At 45.0% G+C, this 17,941-nt stretch overlaps 6 non-coding genes across 6 annotated transcripts; all 6 read left to right on the plus strand.

Moving 5' to 3' along the window:
- Positions 1 to 1,297: 1,297 nt before the first annotated feature.
- Positions 1,298 to 1,371, plus strand: trnal-aag (transfer RNA leucine (anticodon AAG)). The gene has a single exon. It is a non-coding gene; the product is annotated as a tRNA-Leu (tRNA).
- A 2,124-nt stretch (positions 1,372 to 3,495) lies between these two features.
- Positions 3,496 to 3,569, plus strand: trnai-aau (transfer RNA isoleucine (anticodon AAU)). The gene has a single exon. It is a non-coding gene; the product is annotated as a tRNA-Ile (tRNA).
- Positions 3,570 to 5,144: 1,575 nt separating this feature from the next.
- Positions 5,145 to 5,218, plus strand: trnai-gau (transfer RNA isoleucine (anticodon GAU)). Its single transcript has one exon. It is a non-coding gene; the product is annotated as a tRNA-Ile (tRNA).
- Positions 5,219 to 15,576: 10,358 nt separating this feature from the next.
- Positions 15,577 to 15,650, plus strand: trnai-aau (transfer RNA isoleucine (anticodon AAU)). The gene has a single exon. It is a non-coding gene; the product is annotated as a tRNA-Ile (tRNA).
- Positions 15,651 to 16,124: 474 nt separating this feature from the next.
- trnai-aau (transfer RNA isoleucine (anticodon AAU)) lies at positions 16,125 to 16,198 on the plus strand. The gene has a single exon. It is a non-coding gene; the product is annotated as a tRNA-Ile (tRNA).
- A 475-nt stretch (positions 16,199 to 16,673) lies between these two features.
- On the plus strand, positions 16,674 to 16,747 carry trnai-gau (transfer RNA isoleucine (anticodon GAU)). The gene has a single exon. It is a non-coding gene; the product is annotated as a tRNA-Ile (tRNA).
- The last annotated feature ends 1,194 nt before the right edge of the window (positions 16,748 to 17,941 follow it).

Raw genomic sequence — 17,941 nt, forward strand, 5'->3', positions numbered from 1 at the left:
GCATCGATCCCACTACCTCTCGCATGCTAAGCAAGCACTCTACCATTTGAGCTAATTCCCCAGCCTTTATGATTTGCCACAAGGAGCAACAAAGATGGTCCAGTCATGTCAGGCTATGCTGTTGGTGGACTTGCTCGTTTACATGCCAGCACTGGCAGAGGCTCTGTGCATCCTAAAAATGTTGCTCCTTTGCAAGCGGCCGGTTAGCTCAGTTGGTTAGAGCGTGGCGCTAATAATGCCAAGGTCATGGGTTTGATCCCCGTACTGGCTATGAGGTACATTTTAAGTTGTTGTTTTTCTTTACCTTCTGCATTGGCTTCAAGAAAACTTCCCACAGCTTTGTTTGTGGGCATCAATTGTGTGTGCTACGCTGCTCCTCTGAAAGTAAGTCATGTCATTCGTTTTCATTTGACATTGTGACATCAGTGTTACATGAAAGTTGCCTGTCATTGTTACATGACAATAGGTTGTCGTTAGACAAAACTGCATGAAGTGTGAACTGGAGCTTTCTTGGATCCACAAAAAAATTGTGTTTTTTGGAGAATGTGGGCATCAATCCAACTACCTCTCGCATGCTAAGCAAGCACTCTACTATTTGAGCTAATTCCCCAGCCTTTATGATTTGCCACAAGGAGCAACCAAGATGGTCCAGTCTTGTCAGGCTATGCTGTTGGTGGACTTGCTCGTTTACGCGCCAGCACTGGCCGAGGCTCTGTGCATCCTAAAAATGTTGATTCTTTACAAGCGGCCGGTTAGCTCAGTTGGTTAGAGCATGTTGCTAATAACGCCAAGGTCGTGGGTTCGATCCCCGTACTGGCCATGAGGTAGATTTTAAGTTGTTGTTTTTCTTTACCCTCTGCATTGGCTTCAAGGAACCTTCCCACAGCTTTGTTTGTGGGCATCAATTGTGTGTGCTACGCTGCTCCTCTGATAGTAAGTCATGTCATTCGTTTTCATCTGACATTGTGACATCAGTGTTACATGAAAGTTGCTTGTCATTGTTACATGACAGTAGGTTGTAGTTAGACAAAACTGCATGAAGTGTGAACTGGAGCTTTCTTGGATGCACAAAAAAAAATTGTGTTTTTTGGAGAATGTGGTCATAGATCCCACTACCTCTCGCATGCTAAGCAAGCACTCTACCATTTGAGCTAATTCCCCAGCGTTTATGATTTGCCACAAGGAGCAACCAAGATGGTCCAGTCTTGTCAGGCTATGCTGTTGGTGGACTTGCTCGTTTACGCGCCAGCACTGGCAGAGGCTCTGTGCATCCTAAAAATGTTGCTCCTTTGCAAGCGGCCGGTTAGCTCAGTTGGTTAGAGCGTGGCGCTAAGAATGCCAAGGTCATGGGTTTGATCCCCGTACTGGCTATGAGGTACATTTTAAGTTGTTGTTTTTCTTTACCTTCTGCATTGGCTTCAAGAAAACTTCCCACAGCTTTGTTTGTGGGCATCAATTGTGTGTGCTACGCTGCTCCTCTGAAAGTAAGTCATGTCATTCGTTTTCATTTGACATTGTGACATCAGTGTTACATGAAAGTTGCCTGTCATTGTTACATGACAATAGGTTGTCGTTAGACAAAACTGCATGAAGTGTGAACTGGAGCTTTCTTGGATCCACAAAAAAATGGTGTTTTTTGGAGAATGTGGGCATCAATCCAACTACCTCTCGCATGCTAAGCAAGCACTCTACCATTTGAGCTAATTCCCCAGCCTTTATGATTTGCCACAAGGAGCAACCAAGATGGTCCAGTCTTGTCAGGCTATGCTGTTGGTGGACTTGCTCGTTTACGCGCCAGCACTGGCCGAGGCTCTGTGCATCCTAAAAATGTTGATTCTTTACAAGCGGGCGGTTAGCTCAGTTGGTTAGAGCATGTTGCTAATAACGCCAAAGTCGTGGGTTCGATCCCCGTTCTGGCCATGAGGTACATTTTAAGTTGTTGTTTTTCTTTACCCTCTGCATTGGCTTCAAGGAACCTTCCCACAGCTTTGTTTGTGGGCATCAATTGTGTGTGCTACGCTGCTCCTCTGATAGTAAGTCATGTCATTCGTTTTCATCTGACATTGTGACATCAGTGTTACATGAAAGTTGCTTGTCATTGTTACATGACAGTAGGTTGTAGTTAGACAAAACTGCATGAAGTGTGAACTGGAGCTTTCTTGGATGCACAAAAAAAAATTGTGTTTTTTGGAGAATGTGGTCATAGATCCCACTACCTCTCGCATGCTAAGCAAGCACTCTACCATTTGAGCTAATTCCCCAGCGTTTATGATTTGCCACAAGGAGCAACCAAGATGGTCCAGTCTTGTCAGGCTATGCTGTTGGTGGACTTGCTCGTTTACGTGCCAGCACTGGCCGAGGCTCTGTGCATCCTAAAAATGTTGCTCCTTTGCAAGCGGCCGGTTAGCTCAGTTGGTTAGAGCGTGGTGCTAATAACGCCAAGGTCGTGGGTTGAATCCCCGTACTGGCCATGAGGTACATTTTAAGTTGTTGTTTTTCTTTACCCTCTGCATTGGCTTCAAGAAAACTTCCCACAGCTTTGTTTGTGGGCATCAATTGTGTGTGCTACGCTGCTCCTCTGAAAGTATGTCATGTCATTCTTTTTCATCTGACATTGTGACATCAGTGTTACATGAAAGTTGCCTGTCATTGTTACATGACAGTAGGTTGTCGTTAGACAAAACTGCATGAAGTGTGAACTGGAGCTTTCTTGGATCCACAAAAAAATTGTGGTTTTTGGAGAATGTGGGCATCAATCCCACTACCTCTCGCATGCTAAGCAAGCACTCTACCATTTGAGCTAATTCCCCAGCCTTTATGATTTGCCACAAGGAGCAACCAAGATGGTCCAGTCTTGTCAGGCTATGCTGTTGGTGGACTTGCTCGTTTACGCGCCAGCACTGGCCGAGGGTCTGTGCATCCTAAAAATATTACTCCTTTGCAAGTGGCAGGTTAGCGCAGTTGGTTAGAGCGTGGTGCTAATAAAGCCAAGGTCGTGTGTTCGATCCCCGTACTGGCCATGAGGTACATTTTAAGTTGTTGTTTTTCTTTACCCTCTGCATTGGCTTCAAGGAAACTTCCCACAGCTTTGTTTGTGGGCATCAATTGTGTGTGCTACGCTGCTCCTCTGATAGTAAGTCATGTCATTCGTTTTCATCTGACATTGTGACATCAGTGTTACATGAAAGTTGCTTGTCATTGTTACATGACAGTAGGTTGTAGTTAGACAAAACTGCATGAAGTGTGAACTGGAGCTTTCTTGGATGCACAAAAAAAAATTGTTTTTTGGAGAATGTGGGCATCGATCCCACTACCTCTCACATGCTAAGCAAGCACTCTACCATTTGAGCTAATTCCCCAGCCTTTATGATTTGCAACAAGGAGCAACCAAGATGGTCCAGTCTTGTCAGGCTATGCTGTTGGTGGACTTGCTCGTTTACGCGCCAGCACTGGCCGAGGCTCTGTGCATCCTAAAAATGTTGATTCTTTACAAGCGGCCGGTTAGCTCAGTTGGTTAGAGCATGGTGCTAATAACGCCAAGGTCGTGGGTTCGATCCCCGTACTGGCCATGAGGTACATTTTAAGTTGTTGTTTTTCTTTACCCTCTGCATTGGCTTCAAGGAACCTTCCCACAGCTTTGTTTGTGGGCATCAATTGTGTGTGCTACGCTGCTCCTCTGATAGTAAGTCATGTCATTCGTTTTCATCTGACATTGTGACATCAGTGTTACATGAAAGTTGCTTGTCATTGTTACATGACAGTAGGTTGTAGTTAGACAAAACTGCATGAAGTGTGAACTGGAGCTTTCTTGGATGCACAAAAAAAAATTGTGTTTTTTGGAGAATGTGGGCATCGATCCCACTACCTCTCGCATGCTAAGCAAGTACTCTACCATTTGAGCTAATTCCCAAACCTTTATGATTTGCCACAAGGAGCAACCAAGATGGTCCAGTCTTGTCAGGCTATGCTGTTGGTGGACTTGCTCGTTTACGCGCCAGCACTGGCCGAGGCTCTGTGCATCCTAAAAATGTTACTTCTTTGAAAGCGGCCGGTTAGCTCAGTTGGTTAGAGCGTGGTGTTAATAACGCCAAGGTCGTTTGTTCGATCCCCGTACTGGCCATGAGGTACATTATAAGTTGTTGTTTTTCTTTACCCTCTGCATTGGCTTCAAGGAAACTTCCCACAGCTTTGTTTGTGGGCATCAATTGTGTGTGCTACGCTGCTCCTCTGAAAGTAAGTCATGTCATTCGTTTTCATCGGACATTGTGACATCAGTGTTACATGAAAGTTGCTTGTCATTGTTACATGACAGTAGGTTGTCGTTAGACAAAACTGCATGAAGTGTGAACTGGAGCTTTCTTGGATGCACAAAAAAAAATAGTTTTTTGGAGAATGTGGTCATAGATCCCACTACCTCTCGCATGCTAAGCAAGCGCTCTACCATTTGAGCTAATTCCCCAGAGTTTATGATTTGCCACAAGGAGCAACCAAGATGGTCCAGTCTTGTCAGGCTATGCTGTTGGTGGACTTGCTCGTTTACGCGCCAGCACTGGCCGAGGCTCTGTGCATCCTAAAAATGTTGCTCCTTTGCAAGCGGCCGGTTAGCTCAGTTGGTTAGAGCGTGGTGCTAATAACGCCAAGGTCGTGGGTTGAATCCCCGTACTGGCCATGAGGTACATTTTAAGTTGTTGTTTATCTTTACCCTCTGCATTGGCTTCAAGGAAACTTCCCACAGCTTTGTTTGTGGGCATCAATTGTGTGTGCTACGCTGCTCCTCTGATAGTAAGTCATGTCATTCGTTTTCATCTGACATTGTGACATCAGTGTTACATGAAAGTTGCTTGTCATTGTTACATGACAGTAGGTTGTAGTTAGACAAAACTGCATGAAGTGTGAACTGGAGCTTTCTTGGATGCACAAAAAAAAATTGTTTTTTGGAGAATGTGGGCATCGATCCCACTACCTCTCGCATGCTAAGCAAGCACTCTACCATTTGAGCTAATTCCCCAGCCTTTATGACTTGCAACAAGGAGCAACCAAGATGGTCCAGTCTTGTCAGGCTATGCTGTTGGTGGACTTGCTCGTTTACGCGCCAGCACTGGCCGAGGCTCTGTGCATCCTAAAAATGTTGATTCTTTACAAGCGGCCGGTTAGCTCAGTTGGTTAGAGCATGGTGCTGATAACGCCAAGGTCGCGGGTTCGATCCCCGTACTGGCCATGAGGTACATTTTAAGTTGTTGTTTTTCTTTACCTTCTGCATTGGCTTCAAGAAAACTTCCCACAGCTTTGTTTGTGGGCATCAATTGTGTGTGCTACGCTGCTCCTCTGAAAGTAAGTCATGTCATTCGTTTTCATCGGACATTGTGACATCAGTGTTACATGAAAGTTGCTTGTCATTGTTACATGACAGTAGGTTGTCGTTAGACAAAACTGCATGAAGTGTGAACTGGAGCTTTCTTGGATGCACAAAAAAAAATAGTTTTTTGGAGAATGTGGTCATAGATCCCACTAACTCTCGCATGCTAAGCAAGCACTCTACCATTTGAGCTAATTCCCCAGCGTTTATGATTTGCCACAAGGAGCAACCAAGATGGTCCAGTCTTGTCAGGCTATGCTGTTGGTGGACTTGCTCGTTTACGCGCCAGCACTGGCCGAGGCTCTGTGCATCCTAAAAATGTTGCCCCTTTGCAAGCGGCCGGTTAGCTCAGTTGGTTAGAGCGTGGTGCTAATAACGCCAAGGTCGTGGGTTGAATCCCCGTACTGGCCATGAGGTACATTTTAAGTTGTTGTTTTTCTTTACCCTCTGCATTGGCTTCAAGATAACTTCCCACAGCTTTCTTTGTGGGCATCAATTGTGTGTGCTACGCTGCTCCTCTGAAAGTAAGTCGTGTCATTCGTTTTCATCGGACATTGTGACATCAGTGTTACATGAAAGTTGCTTGTCATTGTTACATGACAGTAGGTTGTCGTTAGACAAAACTGCATGAAGTGTGAACTGGAGCTTTCTTGGATGCACAAAAAAAAAATGTTTTTTGGAGAATGTGGTCATAGATCCCACTACCTCTCGCCTGCTAAGCAAGCACTCTACCATTTGAGCTAATTCCCCAGCGTTTATGATTTGCCACAAGGAGCAACCAAGATGGTCCAGTCTTGTCAGGCTATGCTGTTGGTGGACTTGCTCGTTTACGTGCCAGCACTGGCCGAGGCTCTGTGCATCCTAAAAATGTTGCTCTTTTGCAAGCGGCCGGTTAGCTCAGTTGGTTAGAGCGTGGTGCTAATAACACCAAGGTCGTGGGTTGAATCCCCGTACTGGCCATGAGGTACATTTTAAGTTGTTGTTTTTCTTTACCCTCTGCATTGGCTTCAAGAAAACTTCCCACAGCTTTGTTTGTGGGCATCAATTGTGTGTGCTACGCTGCTCCTCTGAAAGTAAGTCATGTCATTCGTTTTCATCTGACATTGTGACATCAGTTACATGAAAGTTGCCTGTCATTGTTACATGACAGTAGGTTGTCGTTAGACAAAACTGCATGAAGTGTGAACTGGAGCTTTCTTGGATCCACAAAAAAATTGTGTTTTTTGGAGAATGTGGGCATCAATCCCACTACCTCTCGCATGCTAAGCAAGCACTCTACCATTTGAGCTAATTCCCCAGCCTTTATGATTTGCCACAAGGAGCAACCAAGATGGTCCAGTCTTGTCAGGCTATGCTGTTGGTGGACTTGCTCGTTTACGCGCCAGCACTGGCCGAGGCTCTGTGCATCCTAAAAATGTTATTCCTTTGCAAGTGGCCGGTTAGCGCAATTGGTTAGAGCGTGGTGCTAATAACGCCAAGGTCGTGTGTTCGATCCCCGTACTGGCCATGAGGTACATTTTAAGTTGTTGTTTATCTTTACCCTCTGCATTGGCTTCAAGAAAACTTCCCACAGCTTTGTTTGTGGGCATCAATTGTGTGTGCTACGCTGCTCCTCTGATAGTAAGTTATGTAATTCGTTTTCATCTGACATTGTGACATCAGTGTTACATGAAAGTTGCTTGTCATTGTTACATGACAGTAGGTTGTAGTTAGACAAAACTGCATGAAGTGTGAACTGGAGCTTTCTTGGATGCACAAAAAAAAATTGTTTTTTGGAGAATGTGGGCATCGATCCCACTACCTCTCGCATGCTAAGCAAGCAGTCTACCATTTGAGCTAATTCCCCAGCCTTTATGATTTGCAACAAGGAGCAACCAAGATGGTCCAGTCTTGTCAGGCTATGCTGTTGTTGGACTTGCTCGTTTACGTGCCAGCACTGGCCGAGGCTCTGTGCATCCTAAAAATGTTGATCCTTTACAAGCGGCCAGTTAGCTCAGTTGGTTAGAGCATGGTGCTAATAACGCCAAGGTCCTGGGTTCGATCCCCGTGCTGGCCATGAGGTACATTTTAAGTTGTTGTTTTTCTTTACCCTCTGCATTGGCTTCAAGGAAACTTCCCACAGCTTTGTTTGTGGGCATCAATTGTGTGTGCTACGCTGCTCCTCTGAAAGTAAGTCATGTCATTCGTTTTCATCTGACATTGTGACATCAGTGTTACATGAAAGTTGCCTGTCATTGTTACATGACAGTAGGTTGTCGTTAGACAAAACTGCATGAAGTGTGAACTGGAGCTTTCTTGGATCCACAAAAAAATTGTGTTTTTTGGAGAATGTGGGCATCAATCCCACTACCTCTCGCATGCTAAGCAAGCACTCTACCATCTGAGCTAATTCCCGAGCCTGTATGATTTGCCACAAGGAGCAACCAAGAGGGTCCAGTCTTGTCAGGCTATGCTGTTGGTGGACTTGCTCGTTTACGCGCCAGCACTGGCCGAGGCTCTGTGCATCCTAAAAATGTTACTTCTTTGAAAGCAGCCGGTTAGCTCAGTTGGTGAGCGTGGTTTTAATAACGCCAATGTCGTTTGTTCGATCCCCGTACTGGCCATGAGGTATATTTTAAGTTGTTGTTTTTCTTTACCTTCTGCATTGGCTTCAAGAAAACTTCCCACAGCTTTGTTTGTGGGCATCAATTGTGTGTGCTACGCTGCTCCTCTGAAAGTAAATCATGTCATTCGTTTTCATCTGACATTGTGACATCAGTGTTACATGAAAGTTGCTTGTCATTGTTACATGAAAGTAGGTTGTCGTTAGACAAAACTGCATGAAGTGTGAACTGGAGCTTTCTTGGATGCACAAAAAAAAAATGTTTTTGGGAGAATGTGGTCATAGATCCCACTACCTCTCGCATGCTAAGAAAGCACTCTACCATTTGAGCTAATTCCCCAGCGTTTATGATTTGCCACAAGGAGCAACCAAGATGGTCCAGTCTTGTCAGGCTATGCTGTTGGTGGACTTGCTCGTTTACGCGCCAGCACTGGCCGAGGCTCTGTGCATCCTAAAAATATTACTCCTTTGCAAGTGGCCGGTTAGCGCAGTTGGTTAGAGCGTGGTGCTAATAACGCCAAGGTCGTGTGTTCGATCCCCGTACTGGCCATGAGGTACAATTTAAGTTGTTGTTTTTCTTTACCCTCTGCATTGGCTTCAAGAAAACTTCCCACAGCTTTGTTTGTGGGCATCAATTGTGTGTGCTACGCTGCTCCTCTGATAGTAAGGTATGTCATTCGTTTTCATCTGACATTGTGACATCAGTGTTACATGAAAGTTGCTTGTCATTGTTACATGACAGTAGGTTGTAGTTAGACAAAACTGCATGAAGTGTGAACTGGAGCTTTCTTGGATGCACAAAAAAAAATTGTGTTTTTTGGAGAATGTGGGCATCGATCCCACTACCTTTCGCATGCTAAGCAAGCACTCTACCATTTGAGCTAATTCCCCAGCGTTTATGATTTGCCACAAGGAGCAACCAAGATGGTCCAGTCTTGTCAGGCTATGCTGTTGGTGGACTTGCTCGTTTACGCGCCAGCACTGGCCGAGGCTCTGTGCATCCTAAAAATGTTGCTCCTTTCCAAGCGGCCGGTTAGCTCAGTTGGTTAGAGCGTGGTGCTAATAACGCCAACGTCGTGGGTTGAATCCCCGTACTGGCCATGAGGTACATTTTAAGTTGTTGTTTTTCTTTACCCTCTGCATTGGCTTCAAGGAACCTTCCCACAGCTTTGTTTGTGGGCATCAATTGTGTGTGCTACGCTGCTCCTCTGATAGTAAGTCATGTCATTCGTTTTCATCTGACATTGTGACATCAGTGTTACATGAAAGTTGCTTGTCATTGTTACATGACAGTAGGTTGTCGTTAGACAAAACTGCATGAAGTGTGAACTGGAGCTTTCTTGGATGCACCAAAAAAAATTGTGTTTTTTGGAGAATGTGGTCATAGATCCCACTACCTCTCGCATGCTAAGCAAGCACTCTACCATTTGAGCTAATTCCCTAACGTTTATGATTTGCCACAAGGAGCAACCAAGATGGTCCAGTCTTGTCAGGCTATGCTGTTGGTGGACTTGCTCGTTTACGCGCCAGCACTGGCCGAGGCTCTGTGCATCCTAAAAATGTTACTTCTTTGAAAGCGGCCGGTTAGCTCAGTTGGTGAGCGTGGTTTTAATAACGCCAATGTCGTTTGTTCGATCCCCGTACTGGCCATGAGGTATATTTTAAGTTGTTGTTTTTCTTTACCTTCTGCATTGGCTTCAAGAAAACTTCCCACAGCTTTGTTTGTGGGCATCAATTGTGTGTGCTACGCTGCTCCTCTGAAAGTAAGTCATGTCATTCGTTTTCATCTGACATTGTGACATCAGTGTTACATGAAAGTTGCTTGTCATTGTTACATGAAAGTAGGTTGTCGTTAGACAAAACTGCATGAAGTGTGAACTGGAGCTTTCTTGGATGCACAAAAAAAAAATGTTTTTGGGAGAATGTGGTCATAGATCCCACTACCTCTCGCATGCTAAGAAAGCACTCTACCATTTGAGCTAATTCCCCAGCGTTTATGATTTGCCACAAGGAGCAACCAAGATGGTCCAGTCTTGTCAGGCTATGCTGTTGGTGGACTTGCTCGTTTACGCGCCAGCACTGGCCGAGGCTCTGTGCATCCTAAAAATATTACTCCTTTGCAAGTGGCCGGTTAGCGCAGTTGGTTAGAGCGTGGTGCTAATAACGCCAAGGTCGTGTGTTCGATCCCCGTACTGGCCATGAGGTACAATTTAAGTTGTTGTTTTTCTTTACCCTCTGCATTGGCTTCAAGAAAACTTCCCACAGCTTTGTTTGTGGGCATCAATTGTGTGTGCTACGCTGCTCCTCTGATAGTAAGGTATGTCATTCGTTTTCATCTGACATTGTGACATCAGTGTTACATGAAAGTTGCTTGTCATTGTTACATGACAGTAGGTTGTAGTTAGACAAAACTGCATGAAGTGTGAACTGGAGCTTTCTTGGATGCACAAAAAAAAATTGTGTTTTTTGGAGAATGTGGTCATAGATCCCACTACCTCTCGCATGCTAAGCAAGCACTCTACCATTTGAGCTAATTCCCCAGCGTTTATGATTTGCCACAAGGAGCAACCAAGATGGTCCAGTCTTGTCAGGCTATGCTGTTGGTGGACTTGCTCGTTTACGCGCCAGCACTGGCCGAGGCTCTGTGCATCCTAAAAATGTTGCTCCTTTCCAAGCGGCCGGTTAGCTCAGTTGGTTAGAGCGTGGTGCTAATAACGCCAACGTCGTGGGTTGAATCCCCGTACTGGCCATGAGGTACATTTTAAGTTGTTGTTTTTCTTTACCCTCTGCATTGGCTTCAAGAAAACTTCCCACAGCTTTGTTTGTGGGCATCAATTGTGTGTGCTACGCTGCTCCTCTGAAAGTAAGTCATGTCATTCGTTTTCATCTGACATTGTGACATCAGTGTTACATGAAAGTTGCCTGTCATTGTTACATGACAGTAGGTTGTCGTTAGACAAAACTGCATGAAGTGTGAACTGGAGCTTTCTTGGATCCACAAAAAAATATTGTTTTTTGGAGAATGTGGGCATCAATCCCACTACCTCTCGCATGCTAAGCAAGCACTCTACCATTTGAGCTAATTCCCCAGCCTTTATGATTTGCCACAAGGAGCAACCAAGATGGTCCAGTCTTGTCAGGCTATGCTGTTGGTGGACTTGCTCGTTTACGCGCCAGCACTGGCCGAGGCTCTGTGCATCCTAAAAATATTACTCCTTTGCAAGTGGCCGGTTAACGCAGTTGGTTAGAGTGTGGGGCTAATAAAGCCAAGGTCGTGTGTTCGATCCCCGTACTGGCCATGAGGTACATTTTAAGTTGTTGTTTATCTTTACCCTCTGCATTGGCTTCAAGGAAACTTCCCACAGCTTTGTTTGTGGGCATCAATTGTGTGTGCTACGCTGCTCCTCTGATAGTAAGTTATGTCATTCGTTTTCATCTGACATTGTGACATCAGTGTTACATGAAAGTTGCTTGTCATTGTTACATGACAGTAGGTTGTAGTTAGACAAAACTGCATGAAGTGTGAACTGGAGCTTTCTTGGATGCACAAAAAAAAATTGTTTTTTGGAGAATGTGGGCATCGATCCCACTACCACTCGCATGCTAAGCAAGCACTCTACCATTTGAGCTAATTCCCCAACCTTTATGATTTGCAACAAGGAGCAACCAAGATGGTCCAGTCTTGTCAGGCTATGCTGTTGGTGGACTTGCTCGTTTACGCGCCAGCACTGGCCGAGGCTCTGTGCATCCTAAAAATGTTGATCCTTTACAAGCGGCCGTTTAGCTCAGATGGTTAGAGCATGGTGCTAATAAAGCCAAGGTCGTGGGTACGATCCCCGTACTGGCCATGAGATACATTTTAAGTTGTTGTTTTTCTTTACCCTCTGCATTGGCTTCAAGGAAACTTCCCACAGCTTTGTTTGTGGGCATCAATTGTGTGTGCTACGCTGCTCCTCTGATAGTAAGTTATGTCATTCGTTTTCATCTGACATTGTGACATCAGTGTTACATGAAAGTTGCTTGTCATTGTTACATGACAGTAGGTTGTAGTTAGACAAAACTGCATGAAGTGTGAACTGGAGCTTTCTTGGATGCACAAAAAAAAATTGTTTTTTGGAGAATGTGGGCATCGATCCCACTACCTCTCGCATGCTAAGCAAGCACTCTACCATTTGAGCTAATTCCCCAGCCTTTATGTTTTGCAACAAGCAGCAACCAAGATGGTCCAGTCTTGTCAGGCTATGCTGTTGGTGGACTTGCGCGTTTACGCGCCAGCACTGGCCGAGGCTCTGTGCATCCTAAAAATGTTGATCCTTTACAAGCGGCCGGTTAGCTCAGATGGTTAGAGCATGTTGCTAATAAAGCCAAGGTCGTGGGTACGATCCCCGTACTGGCCATGAGGTACATTTTAAGTTGTTGTTTTTCTTTACCCTCTGCATTGGCTTCAAGGAAACTTCCCACAGCTTTGTTTGTGGGCATCAATTGTGTGTGCTACGCTGCTCCTCTGATAGTAAGTCATGTCATTCGTTTTCATCTGACATTGTGACATCAGTGTTACATGAAAGTTGCTTGTCATTGTTACATGACAGTAGGTTGTCGTTAGACAAAACTGCATGAAGTGTGAACTGGAGCTTTCTTGGATGCACCAAAAAAAATTGTGTTTTTTGGAGAATGTGGTCATAGATCCCACTACCTCTCGCATGCTAAGCAAGCACTCTACCATTTGAGCTAATTCCCTAACGTTTATGATTTGCCACAAGGAGCAACCAAGATGGTCCAGTCTTGTCAGGCTATGCTGTTGGTGGACTTGCTCGTTTACGCGCCAGCACTGGCCGAGGCTCTGTGCATCCTAAAAATGTTACTTCTTTGAAAGCGGCCGGTTAGCTCAGTTGGTGAGCGTGGTTTTAATAACGCCAATGTCGTTTGTTCGATCCCCGTACTGGCCATGAGGTATATTTTAAGTTGTTGTTTTTCTTTACCTTCTGCATTGGCTTCAAGAAAACTTCCCACAGCTTTGTTTGTGGGCATCAATTGTGTGTGCTACGCTGCTCCTCTGAAAGTAAGTCATGTCATTCGTTTTCATCTGACATTGTGACATCAGTGTTACATGAAAGTTGCTTGTCATTGTTACATGAAAGTAGGTTGTCGTTAGACAAAACTGCATGAAGTGTGAACTGGAGCTTTCTTGGATGCACAAAAAAAAAATGTTTTTGGGAGAATGTGGTCATAGATCCCACTACCTCTCGCATGCTAAGAAAGCACTCTACCATTTGAGCTAATTCCCCAGCGTTTATGATTTGCCACAAGGAGCAACCAAGATGGTCCAGTCTTGTCAGGCTATGCTGTTGGTGGACTTGCTCGTTTACGCGCCAGCACTGGCCGAGGCTCTGTGCATCCTAAAAATATTCCTCCTTTGCAAGTGGCCGGTTAGCGCAGTTGGTTAGAGCGTGGTGCTAATAACGCCAAGGTCGTGTGTTCGATCCCCGTACTGGCCATGAGGTACAATTTAAGTTGTTGTTTTTCTTTACCCTCTGCATTGGCTTCAAGAAAACTTCCCACAGCTTTGTTTGTGGGCATCAATTGTGTGTGCTACGCTGCTCCTCTGATAGTAAGGTATGTCATTCGTTTTCATCTGACATTGTGACATCAGTGTTACATGAAAGTTGCTTGTCATTGTTACATGACAGTAGGTTGTAGTTAGACAAAACTGCATGAAGTGTGAACTGGAGCTTTCTTGGATGCACAAAAAAAAATTGTGTTTTTTGGAGAATGTGGTCATAGATCCCACTACCTCTCGCATGCTAAGCAAGCACTCTACCATTTGAGCTAATTCCCCAGCGTTTATGATTTGCCACAAGGAGCAACCAAGATGGTCCAGTCTTGTCAGGCTATGCTGTTGGTGGACTTGCTCGTTTACGCGCCAGCACTGGCCGAGGCTCTGTGCATCCTAAAAATGTTGCTCCTTTCCAAGCGGCCGGTTAGCTCAGTTGGTTAGAGCGTGGTGCTAATAACGCCAACGTCGTGGGTTGAATCCCCGTACTGGCCATGAGGTACATTTTAAGTTGTTGTTTTTCTTTACCCTCTGCATTGGCTTCAAGGAAACTTCCCACAGCTTTGTTTGTGGGCATCAATTGTGTGTGCTACGCTGCTCCTCTGATAGTAAGTTATGTCATTCGTTTTCATCTGACATTGTGACATCAGTGTTACATGAAAGTTGCTTGTCATTGTTACATGACAGTAGGTTGTAGTTAGACAAAACTGCATGAAGTGTGAACTGGAGCTTTCTTGGATGCACAAAAAAAAATTGTTTTTTGGAGAATGTGGGCATCGATCCCACTACCACTCGCATGCTAAGCAAGTACTCTACCATTTGAGCTAATTCCCCAACCTTTATGATTTGCAACAAGGAGCAACCAAGATGGTCCAGTCTTGTCAGGCTATGCTGTTGGTGGACTTGCTCGTTTACGCGCCAGCACTGGCCGAGGCTCTGTGCATCCTAAAAATGTTGATCCTTTACAAGCGGCCGTTTAGCTCAGATGGTTAGAGCATGGTGCTAATAAAGCCAAGGTCGTGGGTACGATCCCCGTACTGGCCATGAGATACATTTTAAGTTGTTGTTTTTCTTTACCCTCTGCATTGGCTTCAAGGAAACTTCCCACAGCTTTGTTTGTGGGCATCAATTGTGTGTGCTACGCTGCTCCTCTGATAGTAAGTTATGTCATTCGTTTTCATCTGACATTGTGACATCAGTGTTACATGAAAGTTGCTTGTCATTGTTACATGACAGTAGGTTGTAGTTAGACAAAACTGCATGAAGTGTGAACTGGAGCTTTCTTGGATGCACAAAAAAAAATTGTTTTTTGGAGAATGTGGGCATCGATCCCACTACCTCTCGCATGCTAAGCAAGCACTCTACCATTTGAGCTAATTCCCCAGCCTTTATGTTTTGCAACAAGCAGCAACCAAGATGGTCCAGTCTTGTCAGGCTATGCTGTTGGTGGACTTGCGCGTTTACGCGCCAGCACTGGCCGAGGCTCTGTGCATCCTAAAAATGTTGATCCTTTACAAGCGGCCGGTTAGCTCAGATGGTTAGAGCATGGTGCTAATAAAGCCAAGGTCGTGGGTACGATCCCCGTACTGGCCATGAGGTACATTTTAAGTTGTTGTTTTTCTTTACCCTCTGCATTGGCTTCAAGGAAACTTCCCACAGCTTTGTTTGTGGGCATCAATTGTGTGTGCTACGCTGCTCCTCTGATAGTAAGTCATGTCATTCGTTTTCATCTGACATTGTGACATCAGTGTTTCATGAAAGTTGCTTGTCATTGTTACATGACAGTAGGTTCTAGTTAGACAAAACTGCATGAAGTGTGAACTGGAGCTTTCTTGGATGCACAAAAAATTGTGTTTTTTGGAGAATGTGGGCATCGATCCCACTAACTCTCGCATGCTAAGCAAGCACTCTACCATTTGAGCTAATTCCCCAGCCTTTATGAGTTGCCACAAGGAGCAACCAAGAGGGTCCAGTCTTGTCAGGCTATGCTGTTGGTGGACTTGCTCGTTTACGCGCCAGCATTGGCCGAGGCTCTGTGCATCCTAAAAATGTTGATCCTTTACAAGCGGTCGGTTAGCTCAGTTGGTTAGAGCATGGTGCTAATAACGCCAAGGTCGTGGGTTCGATCCCCGTACTGGCCATGAGGTACATTTTAAGTTGTTGTTTTTCTTTACCCTCTGCATTGGCTTCAAGGAAACTTCCCACAGCTTTGTTTGTGGGCATCAATTGTGTGTGCTACGCTGCTCCTCTGATAGTAAGTCATGTCATTCGTTTTCATCTGACATTGTGACATCAGTGTTTCATGAAAGTTGCTTGTCATTGTTACATGACAGTAGGTTCTAGTTAGACAAAACTGCATGAAGTGTGAACTGGAGCTTTCTTGGATGCACAAAAAATTGTGTTTTTTGGAGAATGTGGGCATCGATCCCACTAACTCTCGCATGCTAAGCAAGCACTCTACCATTTGAGCTAATTCCCCAGCCTTTATGAGTTGCCACAAGGAGCAACCAAGAGGGTCCAGGCTTGTCAGGCTATGCTGTTGGTGGACTTGCTCGTTTACGCGCCAGCATTGGCCGAGGCTCTGTGCATCCTAAAAATGTTGATCCTTTACAAGCGGCCGGTTAGCTCAGTTGGTTAGAGCATGGTGCTAATAACGCCAAGGTCGTGGGTTCGATCCCCGTACTGGCCATGAGGTACATTTTAAGTTGTTGTTTTTCTTTACCCTCTGCATTGGCTTCAAGGAAACTTCCCACAGCTTTGTTTGTGGGCATCAATTGTGTGTGCTACGCTGCTCCTCTGATAGTAAGTCATGTCATTCGTTTTCATCTGACATTGTGACATCAGTGTTACATGAAAGTTGCCTGTCATTGTTACATGACAGTAGGTTGTCGTTAGACAAAACTGCATGAAGTGTGAACTGGAGCTTTCTTGGATGCACAAAAAAAAAATGTTTTTTGGAGAATGTGGGCATCGATCCCACTACCTCTCATATGCTAAGCAAGCACTCTACCATTTGAGCTAATTCCCCAGCCTTTATGATTTGCCACAAGGAGCAACCAAGATGGTCCAGTCATGTCAGGCTATGCTGTTGGTGGACTTGCTTGTTTAAGCGCCAGCACTGGCCGAGGCTCTGTGCATCCTAAAAATGTTACTCCTTTGCAAGCGGCCGGTTAGCTCAGTTGGTTAGAGCGTGGCGCTGATAACGCCAAGGTCGTGGGTTCGATCCCCGTACTGGCCATGAGGTACATTTTAAGTTGTTGTTTTTCTTTACCCTCTGCATTGGCTTCAAGATAACTTTCCACAGCTTTGTTTGTGGGCATCAATTGTGTGTGCTACGCTGCTCCTCTGATAGTAAGTAATGTCATTCGTTTTCATCTGACATTGTGACATCAGTGTTACATGAAAGTTGCCTGTCATTGTTACATGACAGTAGGTTGTAGTTAGACAAAACTGCATGAAGTGTGAACTGGAGCTTTCTTGGATGCACAAAAAAAAATTGTTTTTTGGAGAATGTGGGCATCGATCCCACTACCTCTCGCATGCTAAGCAAGCACTCTACCATTTGAGGTAATTCCCGAACCTTTATGATTTGCCACAAGGAGCAACCAAGATGGTCCAGTCTTGTCAGGCTATGCTGTTGGTGGACTCTGCTCGTTTACGCTCCAGCACTGGCCGAGGCTCTGTGCATCCTAAAAATGTTACTTCTTTGCAAGTGGCCGGTTAGCTCAGTTGGTTAGAGCGTGGTGGTAATAACGCCAAGGTCGTGTGTTCGATCCTCGTACTGGACATGAGGTACATTTTAAGCTGTTGTTTTTCTTTACCCTCTGCATTGGCTTCAAGGAAACTTCCCACAGCTTTGTTTGTGGGCATCAATTGTGTGTGCTACGCTGCTCCTCTGAAAGTAAGTCATGTCATTCGTTTTCATCTGACATTGTGACATCAGTGTTACATGAAAGTTGCCTGTCATTGTTACATGACAGTAGGTTGTCGTTAGACAAAACTGCATGAAGTGTGAACTGGAGCTTTCTTGGATCCACAAAAAAATTGTGTTTTTTGGAGAATGTGGGCATCAATCCCACTACCTCTCGCATGCTAAGCAAGCACTCTACCATTTGAGCTAATTCCCCAGCCTTTATGATTTGCCACAAGGAGCAACCAAGATGGTCCAGTCTTGTCAGGCTATGCTGTTGGTGGACTTGCTCGTTTACGCGCCAGCACTGGCCGAGGCTCTGTGCATCCTAAAAATATTACTCCTTTGCAAGTGGCCGGTTAGCGCAATTGGTTAGTGCGTGGTGCGAATAACGCCAAGGTCGTGTGTTCGATCCCCGTACTGGCCAAGAGGTACATTTTAAGTTGTTGTTTATCTTTACCCTCTGCATTGGCTTCAAGAAAACTTCCCACAGCTTTGTTTGTGGGCATCAATTGTGTGTGC

This window comes from Salvelinus fontinalis, unplaced genomic scaffold (assembly GCF_029448725.1).
Source record: "Salvelinus fontinalis isolate EN_2023a unplaced genomic scaffold, ASM2944872v1 scaffold_0099, whole genome shotgun sequence".
In the NCBI taxonomy this organism is placed as follows: domain Eukaryota; kingdom Metazoa; phylum Chordata; class Actinopteri; order Salmoniformes; family Salmonidae; genus Salvelinus; species Salvelinus fontinalis.